Source organism: Arachis hypogaea, chromosome 16 (genome assembly GCF_003086295.3).
Source record: "Arachis hypogaea cultivar Tifrunner chromosome 16, arahy.Tifrunner.gnm2.J5K5, whole genome shotgun sequence".
NCBI lineage: Eukaryota > Viridiplantae > Streptophyta > Magnoliopsida > Fabales > Fabaceae > Arachis > Arachis hypogaea.
The window spans coordinates 131057488-131064573 of NC_092051.1; the positions used below are offsets into that span (position 1 = coordinate 131057488).

At 37.8% G+C, this 7086-nt stretch overlaps 1 non-coding gene across 1 annotated transcript; it reads right to left on the minus strand.

Moving 5' to 3' along the window:
• Positions 1–2253: 2253 nt before the first annotated feature.
• Positions 2254–2361, minus strand: LOC112760762 (small nucleolar RNA R71). The gene has a single exon (XR_003181186.1). It is a non-coding gene; the product is annotated as a small nucleolar RNA R71 (small nucleolar RNA).
• Between the last annotated feature and the right edge of the window lie 4725 nt (positions 2362–7086).

The following is a 7086-nucleotide window of genomic DNA, read 5'->3' on the forward strand; positions in this document are numbered from 1 at the left end:
AATTTTTTTCAAAAATATATTTTTCTTCAGAATTTTTAAGAATGAATTCTAGAGTTTCATGAAGCATGTTGAAGCCTGGCTGGCTGTAAAGCCATGTCTAATTCTTTTGGATAGGGGCTTCCAACCATTAGCATAGAGGCAAGTTAATTGGAATGTCAACCGTGGCATGTCTGAGTTACATACTAAAGCTTGGCTGGCTATTAAGCCATGCCTAACCCTTGGATTGGAGCTTTAGACTAAGAATACAAGATTCCTGGAATTCATATTAAAAAATTTTGAAATCCTTATTTTCTTTTTCCTATATGTTTTTTCGAAAAAAATATACAAAAATCCAAAAAAATAAAAAAATTCATAAAAATAAAAAATATTTCATGTTTCTTGTTTGAGTCTTGAGTCAAGTTGAAAGTTTGGTGTCAATTGCATATTCATCTTGCATTTTTCGAAAAATTCATGCATTCATAGTGTTCTTCATGATCTTCAAGTTGTTCTTGGTAAGTCTTCTTGTTTGATCTTGATGTTTTCATGTTTTGTGTCTTTTCTTGTTTTTCATATGCATTCTTGCATTCATAATGTCTATACATGAAAAATTTTTAAGTTTGGTGTCTTGCATGTTTTCTTTGCATTAAAAATTTTTCAAAAAAATAAGTTCTTGATGTTCATCTTGACATTCAAAGTGTTCTTGGTGTTCATCTTGACATTCATAGCATTCTTGCATGCATTCATTGTTTTGATCCAAAATTTTCATGCATTGAGTCTTTTTCATGTTTTTCCCTCTCATCATTAAAAATTCAAAAATAAAAAAAAAATATCTTTCCCTTTTTCACTCATAAATTTCGAAAATTTGAGTTGACTTTTTCAAAACTTTTTAAAATCTAGTTGTTTTTATGAGTCAAATCAAATTCTCAATTTAAAAATCTTATCTTTTTCAAAATCTTTTTCAAAAATCAAATCTTTTTCATTTTTCTTATTTATTTTCGAAAATTTTAAAAATATTTTTCAAAAATCTTTTTCTTATCTTTATCTCCTAATTTTCGAAAATAACATCATCAATTAATGTTTTGATTCAAAAATTTCAAGTTTGTTACTTGCTTGTTAAGAAAGATTCAAACTTTGAGTTCTAGAATCATATCTTGTGATTTCTTGTGAATCAAGTCATTAATTGTGATTTTAAAAATAAAATCTTTTTCAAAACTAATTTCAATCATATCTTTTCAAAAATATCTCTTTATCTTATCTTTTTCAAAATTTGATTTTAAAATATCCTTTCTAACTTCTTATCTTTTCAAAATTGATTTTCAAATTTGTTTCAACTAACTAACTAACTTTTTTGTTTGTTTCTTATCTTTTTCAAAACTACCTAACTAACTCCCTCTCTCTCTAATTTTCGAAAATATCTTCCCTCTTTTTCAAAATTTCTTTTTAATTAACTAATTATTTTAATTTTTTATTTTAATTCTTGAAAATTACTAACCTTTTTCAAAAACTATTTTCGAAAATCACTAACTCTTTTTCAAAAATTATTTTCGAAAATTCTCTCTCTCTTTTATCTCCTTCTATTTATTTATTCATCTACTAACACTTCATCTCACCCAAATTTGAACCCCCTCTTCCATCTGTGTTCGAATTTTTTCTTCTTCTTTTCTTCTACTCACACAGGGACCTCTATACCGTGGTAAAAAGGACCCCTATTATTATTATTTTTCTGTCCCTCTTTTTCATATGAGCAGGAGCAAGGACAAGAATATTCTTGTTGAAGCAGATCCAGAACCTGAAAGGACTCTGAAGAGAAAACTAAGAGAAGCTAAATTACAACAATCCAGCAAGCACCTTTCAGAAATTTTCGAACAGGAAGAGGAGATGGCAGCCGAAAATAATAATAATGCAAGGAGGATGCTTGGTGACTTTACTGCACCTAATTCCAATTTACATGGAAGAAGCATCTCCATTCCTGCCATTGGAGCAAACAATTTTGAGCTGAAACCTCAATTAGTTTCTCTGATGCAGGAGAACTGCAAGTTTCATGGACTTCCATCTGAAGATCCTTTTTAGTTCTTAACTGAATTCTTGCAGATCTGTGATACTGTTAAGACTAATGGAGTAGATCCTGAAGTCTACAGGCTCATGCTTTTCCCTTTTGCTGTGAGAGACAGAGCTAGAATATGGTTGGACTCTCAACCTAAGGATAGCCTGAACTCTTGGGATAAGCTCGTCAAGGCTTTCTTAGCCAAGTTCTTTCCTCCTCAAAAGCTGAGTAAGCTTAGAGTGGATGTTCAGACCTTCAGACAGAAAGAAGGTGAATCCCTCTATGAAGCTTAGGAGAGATACAAAGAACTGACCAAAAAGTGTCCTTCTGACATGCTTTCAGAATGGACCATCCTGGACATATTCTATGATGGTCTGTCTGAATTAGCTAAAATGTCATTGGATACCTCTGCAGGTGGATCCATTCACTTAAAGAAAATGCCTGCAGAAGCTCAAGAACTCATTGACATGGTTGCTAATAACCAGTTCATGTACACTTCTGAGAGAAATCCTGTGAGTAATGGGACGCCTATGAAGAAGGGAGTTCTTGAAATTGATACTCTGAATGCCATATTGGCTCAGAATAAAATATTGACTCAGCAAGTCAATATGATTTCTCAGAGTCTGAATGGAATGCAAGCTACATCCAACAGTACTCCAGAGGCATCTTCTGAAGAAGAAGCTTATGATCCTGAAAACCCTGCAATAGCAGAGGTGAATTACATGGGTGAACCTTATGGAAACACCTATAACCCCTCATGGAGAAATCACCCAAATCTCTCATGGAAGGATCAACAAAAGCCTCAACAAGGCTTTAATAATGGTGGAAGAAATAGGTTTAACAATAGTAAACCTTTTCCATCATCCACTCAGCAACAGATAGAGAACTCTGAACAAAATACCTCTAATTTAGCAAACTTAGTCTCTAATCTATCTAAGGCCACTGTAAGTTTCATGAATGAAACAAGGTCCTCCATTAGAAATTTGGTGGCACAAGTGGGCCAGCTGAGTAAAAGGATCACTGAAATCCCTCCTAGTACTCTCCCAAGCAATATAGAAGAAAATCCAAAAGGAGAGTGCAAGGCCATTGACATAATCAACACGGCCGACCCTGGAGAGGAAGGGGAGGACGTAAATCCCAGTGAGGAAGACCTCCTGGGATGTCCAGTGATCAATAAGGATTTTTCCTTTGAGGAACCAAAGGAATCTGAGACTCATCTAGAGACCATAGAGATTCCATTGAACCTCCTTATGCCCTTCATGAGCTCTGACGAGTATTCATCTTCTGAAGAGAATGAGGATGTTACTGAAGAGCAAGTTACCAAGTACCTTGGTGCAATCATGAAGCTGAATGCCAAATTATTTGGTATTGAGACTTGGGAAGATGAACCTCCCTTGTTCACCAATGAACTAAGTGATCTGGATCAACTGACATTGCCTCAGAAGAAACAGGATCCTGGAAAGTTCGTAATACCTTGTACCATAGGCAACATGATCTTTGAAAAGGCTCTGTGTGACCTTGGTTCAGGGATAAACCTCATGCCCCTCTCTGTAATAGAGAAACTGGGAATCTTTGGGGTGCAAGCTACTAAAATCTCATTAGAGATGGCAGACTATTCAAGAAAACAGGCTTATGGACAAGTAGAGGACGTGTTAGTAAAGGTTGAAGGCCTTTACATCCCTGCTGATTTCATAATCCTTGATACTGGGAAGGATGAGGATGAATCCATCATCCTTGGAAGACCTTTCCTAGCCACAGCAAGAGCTGTGATTGATGTTGACAGAGGTGAATTAGTCCTTCAATTGAATGAGGACTCCCTTGTGTTTACAACTCAAGGTTACCCTTCTGTAAACATGGAAAAGAGGCACAGTAAGCTTCTCTCAAAACAGAGTCAACCAGAGCCCCCACAGTCAAACTCTAAGTTTGGTGTTGGGAGGCCACAACCAAACTCTAAGTTTGGTGTTGAACTCCCATATCCAAACTCTAAGTTTGGTGTTGGGAAGTCTCAACAATGCTCTGAACATCTGTGAGGCTCCATGAGAGCCCACTGTCAAGCTATTGACATTAAAGAAGCGCTTGTTGGGAGACAACCCAATTTTTATTTATCTAATTTTATTTTTCTTGTTCTTTCATGTTTTATTAGGTTCATAATCATGTGGAGTCACAAAATAAATATAAAAATTGAAAACGGAATCAAAAACAGCAGAAGAAAAATCACACCCTGGAGGAAGACCTTACTGGCGTTTAAACGCCAGTAAGAAGCATCTGGCTGGTGTTCAACGCCAGAACAGAGCATGGTTCTGGCGCTGAACGCCCAAAATGGGCAGCATCTGGGCGTTTGAACGCTAGAATTGTACCCTGGAGAAGAGCTGGCGCTGAACGCCCAGAACAAGCATGGTTCTGGCGTTCAACGCCAGAAATGGGCAACAAATGGGCGTTCAGCGCCCAGAACAAGCACCAATCTGGCGCTGAACGCCCAGAGTTGTGTGCAAGGGCATTTTGCATGCCTAATTTGGTGCAAGGTTGTAAATCCTTGAACACCTCAGGATCTGTAGACCCCACAGGATCACCTCAGGATCTGTGGACCCCACAGGATCCCCACCTACCTCCACTCACTTCTTCTCACCCCTCTTTCACACAATCCCATAAACACTCTTCCCCAAAACTCTTCACCAATCACCTCAATCTCTCTTCCCTATAACCACTTCACCACTCACATCCATCCACTCTTCCCCATAAACCTACCTCATAAACCCCACATACCTTCAAAATTCAAAATCAATTTCCCACCCAAAATCCACCCTTGTGGCCAAACCTTACCCCCCCTCCCTTCCCTATATAAAGCGCTCCATTCTTCTTCATTTTCACAGAACACAACCCTCTCTTCCCCTTCTTGGCCGAATACACCCCTCCCCCATCTCCTCCATATTTTCTTCTTCTTCTTCATCTATTCTTTCTTCTCTTGCTCGAGGGTGAGCAATATTCTAAGTTTGGTGTGGTAAAAACATAAGCTTTTTGTTTTTCCATTACCATTGATGGCACCCAAGACCGGAGAATCCTCTAGAAAAGGGAAAGGGAAGACAAAAGCTTCCACCTCCGAGTCATGGGAGATGGAAAGATTCATCTCAAAAGCTCATCAAGACCACTTCTATGATGTTGTGGTCAAGAAGAAGGTGATCCCCGAGGTCCCTTTCAAGCTCAAGAAGACTGGACCTCAAGCCTGTGGCTAGAGGATGGTTGGAGTTCATCCAACGCTCCATCATCCCCACTAGCAACCGATCTAAAGTTACTGTGGATCGGGCCATCATGATTCATAGCATCATGATTGGAGAGGAAGTAGAAGTTCATGAAGTCATCTCCCTTGAATTCTACAAAATAGCCGAAAAGCTCTCTCCTGGGGCAAGGCTAGCTTTTCCTCATCTTATTTGCCATCTATGTTACTCAGCTAGAGCTTTCATAGAAGGAGACATTCCCATTGAGGAAGAGAAGCCCATCACTAAGAAAAGGATGGAGCAAGCAAGAGATCCCATTCATGGATATCAAGAGACGCATGAAGCTCATCACCATGAGATCCCGGAGATGCCTCAAATGCATTTTCCTCCACAAAACTATTGGGAGCAAATCAACACCTTCCTAGGAGAATTAAGTTCCAACATGGGACAATTAAGGGTGGAACACCAAGAGCACTCCATCATCCTTCATGAAATAAGAGAAGATCAAAAAGCAATGAGGGAGGAGCAACAAAGACAAGGAAGAGACATAGAAGAGCTCAAGGACATCATTGGTTCCTCAAGAAGGAAACGCCACCATCACTAAGGTGGACTCATTCCTTGTTCTTACATTCTCTGTTTTTTGTTTTCTCTATGTTAAGTGCTTATCCATGTTTGTGTCTTCATTACATGATCATTAGTATTTAGTAACTTTGTCTTAAAGTTATGAATGTCCTATGAATCCATCACCTCTCTTAAATGAAAACTGTTTTAATTCAAAAGAACAAGAAGTACATGAGTTTCGAATTTATCCTTGAAATTAGTTTAATTATATTGATGTGGTGACAATGCTTCTTGTTTTCTGAATGAATGCTTGAACAGTGCATATGTCTTTTGAAGTTGTTGTTTAAGAATGTTAAATATGTTGGCTCTTGAAAGAATGATGATAAGGAGACATGTTATTTGATAATCTGAAAAATCATAAAAGTGATTCTTGAAGCAAGAAAAAGCAGCAAAGAACAAATCTTGCAGAAAAAAATAGTGAAAAAATAGAAAGAAAAAAAAAGAAAAAGCAAGCAGAAAAAGCCAAAAGCTCTTAAAACCAAGAGGCAAGAGCAAAAAGCCAATAACCCTTAAAACCAAAAGGCAAGGATAAATAAAAAGGATCCCAAGGCTTTGAGCATCAGTGGATAGGAGGGCCTAAAGGAATAAAATCCTGGCCTAAGCGGCTAAACCAAGCTGTCCCTAACCATGTGCTTGTGGCGTGAAGGTGTCAAGTGAAAACTTGAGACTGAGCGGTTAAAGTCAAGGTCCAAAGAAAAAACAGAGTGTGCTTAAGAACCCTGGACACCTCTAATTGGGGACTTTAGCAAAGCTGAGTCACAATCTGAAAAGGTTCACCCAATTATGTGTCTGTGGCATTCATGTATCCGGTGGTAATACTGGAAAACAAAGTGCTTAGGGCCACGGCCAAGACTCATAAAATAGCTGTGTTCAAGAATCATCATACTGAACTAGGAGAATCAATAACACTATCTGAACTCTGAGTTCCTATAGATGCCAATCATTCTGAACCTCAATGGATAAAGTGAGATGCCAAAACTATTCAAGAGGCAGAAAGCTACAAGTCCCGCTCATCTGATTGGAGCTATGTTTCATTGATAGTTTGGAATTTATAGTATATTCTCTTCTTTTTATCCTATTTGATTTTCGGTTGCTTGGGGACAAGCAACAATTTAAGTTTGGTGTTGTGATGAGCGGATAATTTATACGCTTTTTGGCATTGTTTTTAATATGTTTTTAGTAGAATCTAGTTACTTTTAGGGATGTTTTCATTAGTTTTTATGTTAAATT